The sequence below is a fragment of the Neovison vison genome, chromosome 1 (genome assembly GCF_020171115.1).
Source record: "Neovison vison isolate M4711 chromosome 1, ASM_NN_V1, whole genome shotgun sequence".
NCBI classification, from domain to species: domain Eukaryota; kingdom Metazoa; phylum Chordata; class Mammalia; order Carnivora; family Mustelidae; genus Neogale; species Neogale vison.
Genome location: NC_058091.1, coordinates 130,010,175 through 130,026,164, shown reverse-complemented (window position 1 = coordinate 130,026,164; position 15,990 = coordinate 130,010,175).

The following is a 15,990-nucleotide window of genomic DNA, read 5'->3' as shown; positions in this document are numbered from 1 at the left end:
AGGTAAATGCACTGTCCCTTAATTTAAAAATTATAAATCTTTATAAAAAAGTTTGAACTTAAATAATAAGCGGAATAAAGTATTCCAAGTGAGCACAAAAGTTTTGAAGGAATGAAAACCACAGCATCTTTTTTTAAAAAATATTTTATTTATTTATTTGACAGATATCCCAAGTAGGCAGAGAGGCAGGCAGGAGAGAGGAGGAAGCAGGCTCCCCACGGAGCAGAGAGCCCGACGTGGGGCTCGATCCCAGGACCCTGGGATCACGACCTGAGTTGAAGGCAGAGGCTCTAACCCACTGAGCCACCCAGGCGTCCCTCCACAGCATCTTTTGACACCTTTCTCATTCATGTTTAACTCGTGATTAACTTATGATCATGTTCTCTCCCGTATGAAGAGATCATTTTCTATACTCCTTATAAAGAAGAAGGAACCACCTTGCTCCCCAAGGCAGCCCCACCAGAATATGCCATTCTTTTTTAGCAACTCCATAGCAGAGACATGGCAACTCTCAGCAAAGTACTTCTGGATCCATTAATGCCAAAAATGAGATTTAGGGTGGGGGTGGGAATGGTAGCGGTGGCTCAGTGGCCCAGGACATCGGAAGGTGGCTGTGACAGCTAGGGTTTGACCAGCAGAAGTGGCCTCTACCCCCCCCCCCCATGCCATCCCTTCTCACTGGTGAACACCGTTAGCACCGCCCTGCAACCCTACCCACCCCCAGGCAGGGCTCGCTAACAATGGGGCACAAATCCTGGGCTGGGGGCCAGCCTATCTTCCTTGCTTTGTGAGTAGTGGAAAAGGAAAACAATATTCTACATTTTTGTGCTGTTTTCTGACCTCTAGAATGCCCTGTATGAATTTTCCCCACTAGAGGATTCCAGGTAGAATCCCTAGCAGGATAAAACAGGTTGTCCACCCCTAAGGGACGGATGTTACTTGGTAGTGTTGGAATTCACTGCGAACCCTTAAGATATTCTCCTCGTTTGTAATTACAGTGAACACAAGCATTAGGCCAACACTATCACCCAGGGAACAGCTGTGCATTTAGGACGTCACACAGGGAAAGGTTTTCCTTTGTTTTTAAAGCAATTACATCTCTAGTCTCTGCATGCTTCTTCGCCTCCCCTACCATGGATTACTTTTTTCTGGGATGGCTGGTTTAGGTCTTGGGACACTCCAGAGCATCAGGACTAGGCCAGGGCTGGACCTCTTGGGGCAACATTCCTCACGATTCTCTTAAGAGCTAAGAGATTTGGAACTGGAGGCAACTGGTAGAGTTTTTAATATTTGGTAAACAGCCAGGGTCCTGAGCTCTGGGAACAGCCTTATTTAGCTCTTTAAAATTTGGGTTAGAGGCTCCCAAGAAGCTGGTGTGGGCAGAGAAATGAACAATTGCTTCTCGGTCACACATGACAGCCAATGGACAGCTCTGAAAGACTCAGCCCACAGTGGAGAGAGAGACCAAGGACAGCCTTGGACCAGCTCTCAGAGAAGAACGTTTTCTTCCCCAATGGATCTGCATCTGCCTGGATGTCGGCCAACATCTGTGGAAACCACCGTGCTGGTATGCTCTGGGCGAGGCTTGTGGCCATAGCAACCGGACGGGAGAGACCCGGTCCTGGAGAATGAGAACAGCGGATCAAGATGAGATATGAATCAGGCAGGAGAGGCTAGGGAGGTGAGGTTAAGGTTGGACTTGCCTGAGGAACGGAGCCATTTTCTGGTTGTGTTTGAAGCCCCCGTGGATGGTAGTGCTTAAGGTCTGTATGAGACTCCGATTGTAGCTCAGATGCACACTCCTTCCCTCTGATGAGCAGGTGTAGCTCAAGCTGAGATCTGGGAGCTTCAGAGACTCTAATCACCCCAGTGCTCATCAAATGGAGTAGCTTATGTGCTGGTGATATGCCGTTGGCCTACGGTGGGCTCACCCTTGTTGAAACCTTTTGTGAAAGATGCTGTCCAACGACGTGGAGTCCCATAAAAGAATGCACGTTCTTTCCCGTCGGGCAATTCCTGAGTGACTCTCATTCTCACACTGGTGTAAAGGAGGAGGAATAAAACCCACCCCAACCAGAGAGAAGGACTGTTTCTGGGAAGCCGGTGATTTAAACACTAGGCTCAGGTTCAAAGATGTGAGTTCAAATCCTGGCAATGCTATGACCTCTCTCTGTGCCTCTTGCTTCTTCACACACGAGTGAGGGTGGGGAGGGAACCTACAGGACATCTCCAGTTCTGAATTTCTGTGTATCTGTAGACTGTAGAATAAAAGATTATGAGGCTCTTCTTGCAAGTGTCATGGTAGCCTCATGATTTGATGGAAGTTTTGTTAAGGTAGTGGCTGTAGAAACTCATTTATCTCTGTCAGTCTTATCTCTTCATCTCTAAGATAGTCCCAGCACTCCTTAAGGCCTAGATCCCCAGGCTCACTTTTCCTGTCAACCCATTCCCCAGCAGGTCAGCCATCAGAGTTCTAAACTATGGGGCCCCACGCCTTCTTTCGTCCCAGTGACCTTGACCCCAGCCCTGGTACTGTGGCATTTGAAATTGTTCATCTGAGACAGAAATTTCAAACCATCTCTGCAATGGAACCAGCTGAGAAGTTAAAAAAAAAAAAAATCGATCCTGGAGATTCTGACTCCATTGATCTTCATTGGTATTTTGTAATGTTTCATAAGTGAGGCTGATACGGAATCACTTTTAAAACTACTGTTAAAAGGGAACAGACCTCCTGCTGTCGGGTGTCAGTCACCTTTACCACTTGACCTTGGAGGTTTTTTTTTCTTGTGTTCTGATATGGTTGGCCCTGTGAGGGCATGCCCTCTAGATGTGAGGTTGGCAACCTCTAGGATTATCCCCAATGGTTCCCACTTCCTTGTATTCACACTCTTGTGTAATCCCTTCCCCTGAAGCCTGGGGCAGTCTAGGGACTTGCCTTCCAGCCAGCAATATAAAGTGGCAAAAGCTATGAAATGTCACTTCCAAGATATGGTTACGAAAGATGGTGAATCGCCTTGCTTGCCCTGTCTGGCCGTCTGTCTGTCTCTCTCTGTCCCCTCCTTTTCCCCTTACCAAGCTCTTGCTCTGAGGGGAGCAAGCTGATATGTTGTGATTAACCCTATGGAGAGAACCATGTGGCAGGAAGTTAATGGCTCTGGTCGACAGCCAGCGGGGACTGGAGACCTGCTGACGCTCTGATAGGAATGAGCTTGAAAGTGAAAATACCCCCCAGGGGAGCCTTGTGATGACCGCTGACACTTTACAGCAGTGTGAGAGAGACCTTATGTGTCACAGTCACGGAGCTAAACCATGCCCGGATACCTAGTGCACAGAAACCATAAGATAACAAATGTTAATGGCTTTAAACTAACATTGAGGGTCATTTGTTACACAGCCATAGTAGTTAATACACTCCCTGAAAGAAGAAGTGTGGATCCACAAACAGGAAGCTGTATCATGGGGATGGCTGGGAGTGAAGGGCTCTAGGAGAGGGTTTCTGGAGTTGGGTGTTGAGCACACGGATCCAGGTGGCCAAGGCGAGGAAGACAGGTGTCCAATAAGTAGAACCTTGCCAACTAGACCACTGCCCCTCAAATAGCCAGTGTGCATTTAAATCACCTGAGGCATCTTGTAAAATGCTGATTCTGATTCAGTAGGTCTGGATGGGGCCCGGGAATCATCTGTGTTCCCAGGTGACATTGATGCTACTGGTCTGGGGGCCACATTTTAGGGGACAGGGAGCTGTACTGTTCAGATTTGTGTGGCTCTCTGTGGTTGCTTCCTTCTAAAATAGGCTTCTCTGTTCCAACCCTGACTTGGTGGTGTTTCGGGAAGCCAAGGAAGAGGCCTTTACCCCTTGGGGCAGACTTTAGAAGGAGGAGCAGTGCCCCCTTGAGGCCGCACGGTGGTGAAGGAGAAACACCTACCACGTGAATCTCCGAATTAGGTTGAATCCCATGAAGTAGTCATGCACATAAGCAAAAATTGTCAACGATTAGCAATTTCTTGAAGTTCCAGGAAGTTTGACTGCCTGTCCTTACTGGGAGATCCTCCTTACAGGGATGGTCCTGGAGCTTTTAAGTGTACAGATTCCTCAGCCGTCTTTCTCAAAATCCCCCGAACCCAGAGGGGCACCAACCCTGGGCGTGCAGCCCGAGGCAGCCCGAGAAAAGTCTTTGAAGTATTTCTTTTTTTAATCTTACTATTCCATGCACATTAATGGAATGTGTTCATTGTAGTATAAAAATCATTTTCTCCCCAAATAAATGTGAAAAACTGCTGTATCAGGAAGTTGTACTCAGTCTAATGGGTGAGCTGGGAATATGCCTCTCCAGGTGAGCAGCTCTGCCTAGACCCAAAGACCCCTTGTCCAGTTCTGAAATTCCCATCTCCCCCTCAAACCACTCCCATTCCTCACCCTCTCTGACTGCCTGAACTTGAGCCCATTCCCTCCTCTTTTCTCAGGGTATACCAGTTCCCTCTGGCCATCATTCTGGTCTCTGCCAAGTTCCGGTTGAAGGTCAAGCGTTTCAATTGTGTTCAATAAATCCCCACGCCCTGGACCTCCCACCACACCTACCTGGATAAGCCCTTTCCCTTTGGATAAACCTGAACCTTCTGGATAAACCGCATCCTTCTGGATAGACTCACTCACGGGGCAAAACCCCACTCTCAGTTTTATCCCCAGGGACTTGGGGGCAGCAGTGTTTTGCTGTGAAAAGGATGCTAAATTGATAACGCCATGTTATCCAGCCTCTCACGCGCTCTCCACGCTGCTCAACAGAGCTTTTATCCATCGTTTCTCCGAACTTCCCAGGTGTTAAGTGTGTAGGCAGGCTGTCCTAACGATGTAGATTTTTGGTCCCAGCCCAGGTCCACTGAATCAGCCTCCAGGGGAGGAGCTGGGGAATCTGCCTTTTGACACTCCCTTCCTGAGATTCTTCTCCCAAGGCAAGCTTGAGAACCACTGCTGTTATTCACCCAGGATGCCCTATTCTTGGCCCCTCTGCGGCCACAGGGGAATTGTCCAGCCTCCCTGCTCAGCCCTGCCTCCCATCACCACCCCAGCCAAATCTGATGTTGCCTCCTTTCCCACTTAGAAGATTAAGGCCATCTGCTCTGTGCTTCCGGAGTCACCCTCCCTCTACCTTCCAACAGACTCCACATTTCCTTTCCCTTTCTCTCTGGTCTCTTAGGGAAGAGACGCTGTCCTGTGGCTACTTCTCTCTCTGGGTCTGGGCACCTACTTGTCCATGTCCTCTGGCCCATCATCATCCCCCCCTCCTGTACATTTAGTATGGCCCTCGCCAAAGAGAATTTTTTGGTTTTGTTTTGTTTTTTTTGAGTGGGACTTCTTGTCTTCCCCTTAAGACACAAACTATCTCACAGTAACTTTACTTAATCTCAAGCTCATCCCCCAGTTCCCCGCCATGGCTGTTGCCTCACGGCCCATGTGAAATGCCCCAGCTGGTCATTCTTCCCCTTCTCCTCTCTCTGGCCTCACTGAGTGCCCTGCACTGTGTGGGTAGGGCCTTTGTGAGGCCTCGGGCTTAAAACCGGAGCGGGGGTGGTGCGGCTGTATCTCTTAAGGTGAGATTATGGTGAGAAAACGGAGGAGCCCTGGCTCACCCTTAGACTGAATGGCCACATGGATTTTGCTCTCCCTGATACAGCTGCTCTGATCCAAGTCCACATCTTGGGTGTTTCCCTGCAGATGCACAGGGCCTCTGCATCGAGCTGGCTGTACGGCTGCTGTGCATTGATCTGGCAGATGGAAAGTTGCTGAGGCCCACAGGTGGGTTTCTTTGCACAGACGGTGGTCCAGAGAGAAGACCTTCTGGAGCTGGGGGGAATCTGGGCCAAATGGCACCTCCAGATGGGCTCCAGGTACGTGAAGACTGATTATTTTTACTCCTACCTGCACCCGCCAGCCTGACAGGCAATTTTTTTTTTTTTTTACTTCAAAAAAAGTGATTACAGGTGAAATTCACATTACATAAACTTACTATATATGAACCATTCTGTAATATTTAACACGTTCATGGTGTTGTGCAAACACTACCCTATCTAGTTCCGAAACATTTTCATCGCTCCAGAAGGAAGCCCATTAATCTGTTTTTTCCTTAATTCCACCTCCCCGAAGCCATGGCAACTACAGATTTATCCATTCCGGATGTTTTATGTACGTGAAATCATACAATGTGTGACCTTTGCGACTGGCTTCTTCCCCTTAGTGGAATGTTTTCAAGGTTCATCCGTGCTATAGCATGCATGAACACATGCTTCATTCCTCTTTTTTTTTTTTTTTTGTACTCTCAAATATTTTCACTGAAGTGAAATAAACATACAAATTTGCCATCTAAATTACTTTTAAGTGTCCAGTTCAAGGGTATTAAATACATTTGTAATGGCAACCATCCCCATTACCCATCTCCATAAGTCTTACCATTTTGTACAACTGAAATTCTGTTAAAGGCTAACTCCCCAGTCCTTTATCCCCAGCCCCTGGCAACCACCTTCCACTTTCTCCACGATTTTGACTACTCTAGGTAACCTCATACAAGTGGGATGCTAGGAAATTCTTAAAGTAAAAATGGGCTCTCTGTGCCCATTTTGGGGCAGTCTTGTGTGTTTCATACAGCCCTGTAGCTCACTATTCCTCAGGTTTTACCTGATGATGAGAATCTGGGGGTTTATATGGCCAAGGACAAGACACGGGCTGGAAATCCCATGGTCGTGAAGGTGCCCAGCTGATTCTGACCAGAAACCAAAGGAAAAAACCCAGAAGAACCCAGTGTCTTCTTCTTTCCCCCTTTGTATTTTCTACTGAAAGAACTCCATTTCTAGGCGGTATTTCCTCTGTGATCTATGTTTTGTAGTTGGGGAGCATTCTTTCATAGGCTGTAATTGTTGCACCCAGATTCTGAAAGTAGAACAAGCATGGAAGATCCCACTTAGTGTCCAGGTGCCATTTCTTTCTGTTCAGGTCCCGAAACAATCCCTTTGTACGCACGTGGGTGTGTCTTTTAAATCTTGGCTAATTGTGTATCTCCCATGCATCGTCATTATTATTCATAATGTCACGGCTCTTGTGGATGTGTTTGGATTGAAGCAACATATATCTTGTTGCCTCTGAAGTTCCCTAACACCATATGTTCATGGTGGTTTCATCATCACTCACTAGGATGCTCCTTCTAGTGGCTACGTTGACTCTCTAAAAGTTGTTACTGTGCTTTGTTGGTAATTCTATAGCAGGCAGAAAAATGTGGATGATAATTCATCCTCTGGTCATGAAATGTATCATCCTGAATTTTATAGTATAGGGCGTCCATAGGTACAAATCTCCAGTTGAAAACGAATAAATCATGGGATGTTATGTACAACCTGGTGACTATAGCTAAAAATACAGTGTTGCATATTTGAAAGTAGCTAGGAGAATGGATCTTAGAAATTCTCATCAGAAGAAAAACAACCTTTATAACTCTGTATGGTGAAAAAATATTATTTATTACTGAAAAAAAGGTGAATTTTAGAGTATACAGGTAGGAGAACGTATCTTCCAACCATGTCTTCTCTGAACTCTTTATATTATAATCCTACATTCTTGGAATGTGTTGTCTTTCTATGTTGACTCCATCCCTGCTTTCTACATACTTCTACCAATGGGAAGGACAGACCAGGGGCCCTGGGTGCAATAACCAGAGTGTCCTGTTTGGCAAGGAATGTCCAGCCCTCCAGTTTGAGCCCCTGAAGAGTATGACATCATCACATTGATTCGAATCAAGAAAGGCCTGGATTGGAACAATCCATTGGTAAGGCAGAATGTCAGCTAGAAAGTCCTCAGAGGCCTTTTCAGAGCCCCAAGGAGACTGCTTGACATGAACATGGGGGAGGTGAAGCTATTGTGTGAGCCACCAATGTTGCTCAAGCCAAGGGTTTGTGATAGATGGTTGTTTGCTGAGAGCACTGAACTTCTCTCATATCTGAAATGAGTAAGCCTCATCCAAAGTCAGCATCTGAGCATTACCCTGATGGCTCAATCTCATGCAATCCAGAGGAAATAACATGGAGGCCAGCTGGAGCCTACTCTGGCCATTCCCCTGCTGGAACTGTGGCTGAATTTGGGGCCCCAGAACAACCTCAAAGGTACTCGTCTAAGAGGTCTTCAGAGCATTTGCTTGAACCTGTGCACAGGCTGGGGTTGGAGAACATTTCTAAAGGGGAGATGGAGACTGGCATGCACCCAGGTCTCAGTCAGGTCAGAACCCCACCTGAGTGGCACCATCAGCCTGGACCATTCCAGGTACCAGAGAGGGGCTTGGAAAGTTTGGGGAAGGCTCTCCAAAGCACAGGGCCTCCTGAGGTATAGGGCCAGGGCCCAGAACTCTGCTTGCCTAGATTTAAGGGGTACTAGTGGATGACCCAGGTGTCAGCTCACATTCTCCTAGAAGGATATCAAGATGAATTAGAGAGATTAGATGTGTTGAGAAACACTCAGGGCATGTGCTGGTAGGGAAAATGGGAAGTATATAGGCTGAATAACGCCACGAAGATGTCTATGTCCTACTCCTTAGAACTTGTGAATATGTTACCACATGGGACAAAAAGCACTTTAAAGATGTGATCAAGTTAAGAATTGAGAGATGGGGGGCACCTGGGTGGCTCACTAAGTTAAAGCCTCTGCCTTCAGCTTGGGTCATGATCCCAGATCCAGGGATCAAGCCCCGCATGGAGCTTTCTGCTTGGCGGGGAGCCTGCTTCCTGCTCTCTCTGATCTGCTCTCTCCTGATCTCTGTCTGTCAAATAAATAAATAAAATCTTAAAAAAAAAAAAAAAGAATTGAGAGATGGGAAGATTATCCTGGATTGATGGGTTGGGCCCATTGTGATCGCAGATCCTATGTGGAAGACATAAGAGGAAGACAGGAGGGCAGAGTCAGAGAAGGGGTCATGATGACAAAGCAGGGTCTGAGTGACATGAGGAAGGGGCCAGGAGCCAAGGGCTACGGGCGGCCTCTCAAAGCTACAGAACACAGAGAGTATAGATTCTGTCCTAGAGCATACAGAATGAATGCAGCCCCAAGGGGCCATTTCAGACCTCTGACCTCCAGGACCGTAAGATAATGAATTTGTGTTGTTTTGAGCCCATAAGCTTACGGAGATTTGTTGCAGCAGCTGCAGGAAGTTAAGATCAGTAGGAAGCCACAGGAGGCTGGGGAGTTTTTGGGAAGCAGGTCTAACCCTTCCAAGAAGAGAGGGATGGCTGGAGGGCTGGGAGGAAACAGTTTTAAGGAAGTTTTGGCAGGAGGATGACAGGTCCTTGAGCTCAAGTTGCTTGAGAGAGGAGCCCTGACTGCTGTCCCTGACGGGGAGAGGTAGATTTCAGAGTGCTGGGGCTGGCCCATGGCCCCCATACTGTGCGATGTATTAAATCCACACATATTCTGGGAACAGCTCCTCAGTATATCCCGTGGCCTCTTCTCTAAGGAGGAGCGCATCAGGACCATGATTCCTATTCATTCTCCCTTTCCTCGACTCTCCATCGGATGGACCCCTCCCTTCATCTCTCATCTTGGCAGATCATGGTGATTTACCTGGTGGTATGACCCAGACCTCATTCCTGAAGGGACCTGATCACCTTTACAATGTGGGGTTGTTGGGAGTGCCTATTCACAGTTACTATGGGGAGGGGGTTGCCCGGAGCCACCCGAGGGGATGCCTGGGCTCCACACCAATTCTCCTGCCGCACTGTGTAAAAGGAGCCCTTCCTCTTCCTACTGGTCAGGATCACTAGCTCCTGCTCAGATGGCAGGTCCTTGAAACTCCATAGGGACCTTCTTTACTTCCTATCCTCTCTAGTGCATGCATTTTATCCAGTCAACTATCCACCTACTATTTCTTCTGTCCAGTCATCATGGTGTCATTATGTTCTGTAGGATGTTCAGATCATCCACATTATCTGTAGACTGTTTTATGACAGAAGGCAGGAGAATTCATCTAGCCCTGAGGCAAAGTTCTAATGGAATTTTTTTCCATCCTACGTTAGTATGAACTGTTTCTAATCCTCTTTCTTGATTGGAGATGAAAAGAATACAACTTCTAGGTCAGTGAACACATGCCATAGACCATGTCCAGCACAGTACCTGTGATCAGGGTTACTATTTGTCTAATTTTTGTAGATTATAGTTATTTCCCAATATCTAGTCAGTTTCCACAGGGGCCACACTGAATTAAATGGAGGTATGATTGGTACTATGACTTTACATCCTTGAGAACATTAATAGTGGTACAAATTTCCACCATCATTTTCAGAATGCCATATTGTTTTTGACTTACTACTTTGGCCAGTGGAGGTATTTTCAGATGTGGTGTTGTGCAGTGAAAGGTTTTGTCCCAAGGGCCAGTGTTGAAGCTAATTTAACTCCCAAGTAAGCCAACTAGAATTGTGCACTTAGGAAACAAGGAAATGACCACAGACATGTCAGTGGAGCCAGTAGGGCCACTGTGAGCTGGGCATTAATGAGGATTCCACTTACTTATAGGACTTATAGGTCCCTATTCTAAGGAGTGGGGGCATGATGATACTTCAGGTCTCCAGGTATCAATGTCAACTCAGACCCTGTGCCCAGTAATCCTTGAATGGTTTGGGTTTTCCCCTTTCCCCAGTGATTAGTCATCTAGTACGTGACTTTCTGGGGAGAAATATTGTTAAGAGATGAATTGTGTTCCCCCAAAAGAACATATGTTGAAGTCCTATCCCCCATTATCTGTGAATGTGGGCTTACTTAAGCATAGGATCTTTGCAGATTTATCCACATTAAGATGAGTTTAGTTCATTAGGGTGGATCTTAACCCGATATGACTGAAGTCTTTGAAAAATGGGGAAATTTGAACACAGAGACAGGCACAGAAGAGAGGCAATATGAAGACACAGGGAGCAAGCCTTGGAGTGACACATGTACAAGCCAAGAAATACTAGAGATTGCAACAATCACCAGACAGGAGGAGGAGGCAAAGAAGGATTGCCCTCCAAGTTTTGGAGGGAGCCCAGCCCTACCAACACCTTGATTTTGGACTTCTGGAATCCAGAACTGTGAGAGACTGAATTTCTATTGAGTTACGCCACCTACTCATTACACTTTGCTACGGCAGCCCCAGGAAATAGAACTATCTTCACAGCATAGCTTGCTATGGCATTGCAGGCTTCTGCCTCTTTGGCGAATGAATTCCAAATCTGAAAGTTGGCTCAGATCTAGAAGCTCAATAATGAGACAGCCCCGCAGTCCTCCCCGCCTCTATTCCTACCTTTGTTGTTGTAGATATTAAGCACCACCCTTCTCGGTTGCTTGTTTATTTTGCCCTTGGGACACCACATTGTGTAACAGCTCCCTGACAGGCATGCCCCTTTGACTGTCTCTCTGACCTTCCCAGTCAGTAGGGTGGTTGTGGCCCCATGTCTTCTGGTGGTTAATCAGACTCCTGGTTGTGAGTGTTTCCAGGCCTTCCCTTATGCTAACCATGGATCTTCTTAAACCATCCACTCCTCCTGTGGTCAGCCCTGGCCTGCAGAGCAGAGCCACCACTGGGCATATTGGTGATGTTGGCCGCCCTCACCAGCACAGCTCCAATGGCTCTGACGAAAGGTGTGCCATCTGCGCCTTTGGTGGGGCATCATCTTCTGGTGGGTTTTTGCCTCACCTTACATACCCATTCCAACATGCACACTGCTTCTTCATCCCTCCCTTGGCCGCCTGTCAGGGCAGCTTGGGTATTTTTACTTCACCCAGCATTTCTGCAAGAGAAAATTTGTCCATTCCCTGGGATCCTTGCCAGGATGTTAAATCCTGACTCTAGAGAAATTGCCTTCGAGTCAATGACTCCTGCTTTGTTGAGTCCTACACTCTGATCCCTCTGGCCAAGGCCCCTAGCTCTTGCTAGTAAGTATGGCTAATTCTTACAGCAACTTTGGTGTGTAATTTCTTTGTTTCCTTATCAGGACCAGCATATTCCCCAACCAGGTTATGCTGGACTTGACTGTAGTTTTCACCTAGGAGGGAAGGGGAGAGGAGAGAGTTCCCAAAGGGCACAGATTACCTGCAAGAGAGAGCAGGAGAACCTCTGCATGAGAGGCAGGTGTGACCCCAGTGGAAGACAGAAGGAAGGAAATCACATGTGTGCAGATTTAAGAAAGTTCTGGCAGGGCCAATGGGGAGTTTCAAGGTCAGAGTCATTCATCTGAAATTAGAGGAATCCATGCCTCCCCCAAAACAAGGCATCCTCCCTCCCCCTGAGTGCAAGCCACCCAGATGCCTTGTTTATGCAATGAGACTGACATCTATTGTACAGGAAACTGTGAGGATGGAATAAAAGAATGCCTGAGATGTACCCCATCCAGGATGCCAAACACATGCCCCCCTCCCTTTCCATACCCAGTGCAGATGTCACCAATTCTTGCTAGCATTTTCTTCCTCCAGGGGGCCTGGTTCAGCTCCTTAAGCATTCACTCTCAATACCATGTAGCAAATGGTCTCTTACAAAATTTTGTTCCCAGACAAGACCTAGACACTGACCTGACTGCTCTGTCCCCATTGAAGAGAAAACTCTTCAATGGGAGTCCTAAGACATTTCTAGGGCTTATTAACTGGTAGTTGTGTTTAAAGAGCATGCTCTGTAACTTCCAGGTATTCTGTTAGAATACTATTATCCAAATAGTGCATAGCAAAACTCTGGCTCATTAGGAGGACATTCATTTCCTTGGGTTCTTTGCCAGTTTTCAGTTTAGGGAAGTTGAGGGTGGAGGTTCCTGTAACCATGGTGAAGAGAGGAGGGAAGAGAACTGGATGGGTGTGTGTGCAGAAATAGAGTGGGTGGGGCTCGAGGCATGTGTTGTAAAGGGCGAACTTCTCTATGGGGTGTGGGTGAAGGCGTGGGCTTCTCTGAGGGCCCCCATGGGGTCACAGGTCTGTGTCAACTGAATGACAGGAAATACTGTATCACATGTTCAACTCCAAAGTCTCCAGTATTCAGGAGCAGAGGGAAGAGTGACAGTGGGTCTGCTTCTTTCTCTTTCACTCTCCCAGCTAATCAGACTTCCCTTGGGCAGCTCCAGGTGCAATGGAAATGGATTCTCCTCAAAGCCACTGTGCTGGGTTCTACTGAGACATACGCTCACACACATGCTCACCACTGATGCCTTCAATGGCGTTCACATGAGAGGCTCAGCTACAAGGAGCCCTACATATTTCCGTGGTCAGCAAAGCTCCTGGCTGTGCTGTGTGCTAATAGCTTACCAGCCATACACACACTCAGCATCTGGTGATGACCCCATCTTCTCAGTGTTCTATTTAATTTTTTTCTTTTTGCCTGAGGGAGAATATGGGCCATACTCCTTTCCCTTTTTCTTTCCTCTAATTACTGTCTGCAAGTACATTTTTTTCAGTTGAACTCCTTGGTGTCAAAGAAAGAGAACCTTCATACATTTAAAGCATATACACTTCTGTCTCTAGGCCTGTTGCCCTTGAAGAAGAATCTTCCTTGCCTTTGGACAGCCTCATGAAAGTCTCTTGCTGGCCCAGATGCATCCCTCTGAGGGAGAATTTGTTATGGATGCCTCTGTTAGTGTGGGCTGTAAGAGGTCAGGATGGTTATTGGTTCAACCTTGGGATTTCCATATTTTCCTTACATTTTTTTTTCTCCCCCTGTGCTCCCAGTACAACATGTGCATTATTCTTGATTTTTGTTGATTATTTCAGATAAGTGTCCTTCTGTATTTAAAGATGTAATTGTTTTGCATGTGCATGTGACACATGTGTTTGTGTGTATGTGTTGGGAAGAGAAGGGAAGGGAAGGAAGAAAGGAAAGAAAGGAAGGCAAATATAGAGCAAGAAATATGGCACAATCCCTGCTGGGCTGGTAACTTCTGGTGCTTGTTATGAATGAAGCAACCTGGGCAGGATTTTCTAAGGCAGGACTTTGTTGGAATAGGCAGGTATGGCCATTTGGCTATGTGGAGAGCAGAGTTGTCCAGTTACAGAGGACTCTGAATGGCAGGAGAAGAGGTTTGCTTTTAATGGATAGTGAAGAGCAATTGAAGCCTTGTGTGCCAGGGAGTGCCATGTGCAGACTGGACTAGAGCAGAAGGAGCCTGGGTGTGGGAGGTTCATGGGCGGCTGTTGGAATTCCTCACTCAAAGGCAGATAGGCTTGTACTGTGGGCAGGGGGACAGCAGGAATGCTGCAGATCAGCTAGAGGCGAAGGACACTTCAGAGGTCTCTGCACAGCCACTGATTGGATCAGGAGTCAAGGAATAGTAAGGAAACAGAGATGGACCCTCCGGAGTCAGGAGAGTGAGGTCTGGAAGGTGGCAGGACCTTGGGGAAGGAGGAAGGTCATGGGGAAGAAGAGATTTTGTGCAGATGGGGATGAGTTTTATTTTGGACACACAGAGTTGAAAGTGTCCGCAGAATGCCTTGGAGGAAACATCCAGTCTGTCATGGCAAATGCGGGTCAGACCTTCAGCAGAGGAATGTAGATTTAAGATGCACATACATGGGACATTGGCTTAGAGGTGATGACAATGATTGTAAGAGGAAAATAGACCCTTGAGGGATCATGATTAATTACAAAATTTGGATCTCTGAAATCCATCTTGACATTTTCATTTATGGGACATAGATCGGTGTCTTAAGCTACAGATTTCATTTGTTGGATATCTATCCATCTATCTAATCTGTTTTGAGCTGAATTGTGTCCCCCATCAAATTCATATGTTGGACTCCTGACCCCTATAGACTCAGAATGTGACCATATTTAGAGTTGGGGTCCTAAAAACATACTTAAATTAATGGAAAGCTGTTAGAGTGGGCCCCAATCTAGATTACTTGTGTCCTTATGAGAAAGGAAACTTTGGATGAGCAAAGAGACACCAAGAGCACACTGTCCAGAGGGAAGACTGCGTGAAGACACAGGAAGAAGGAGGAATCTGCAAATCAAGGAGAGAGGCCTTAGAAGACACCAACCTTGCCCACGCCTTGATCTTGGACTCCCAGCCCCCAGAACTCTAAGGAGATCAGTGTCTATTTTCAGGCCACTCTGTCTGTGGTGTTTGTTATGACCGTCCGAGAAAATGAATGTCATATATACCCATATCCATATGTGTGTGCGTGTATGTACATATCTAGAAAATCTTTTAATTTTTTTTAAAGAGTTTATTTATTTATTTGACAGACAGAGATCCCAAGTAGGCAGAGAGGCAGGCAGAGAGAGAGGGGGAAGCAGGCTCCCTGCTGAGCAGAGAGCCCGATGTGGGGCTCGACACCAGGACCCTGAGATCATGACCTGAGCCGAAGGCAGAGGCTTGACCCACTGAGCCACCCAGGCACCCCTAGAAAATCTTTTTTGCCTATAGCAAAACAAGACCACCTAGTAGTATAGTTGGAAAGGACCCCAAATAGCACAGTCTGGAGGGACTGCTGGGAGGCAAGTGAGCGAACAAGGACACATCATATTAGCACTGATTATTTTCTTTTTCTAAGATTTTATTTATTTATTTATTTATTTATTTATTTATAGCTTGAATGGGGGAAGTGGCAGAGGAAAAGGCAGGGAAAATCTCTAGCCGACTCCTTGCTGAGTGTAGAGCCTGACATGGGGCTTGATCTCATGACCTTGAGATCATGACCTGAGTCGAAATCAAGAGTCAGACATTTAATGTGAAAGCGCAGTGGTTGCCATCTTCCCTCCACATCCTGATGGCGACTGCTGTGGTGATTGCCCATCCAAACTGCCCCGACTTGTGCCTCCCATCCTCCTGGGGGCATGCTGTGGGGGCCTCTAAATATAAAAAAGAAATATGGGTGCTGAGCTACTGACCAGGCCTATCTTGACACATGAACATGTGCAGACACTGAGCTCAAAAGGGTGACATCTTCCTTGTCCCTGAAGGCCTCACTGCTCCTCCTTCTCCTTTGAGCCATCAGAGCTCATACTAAGT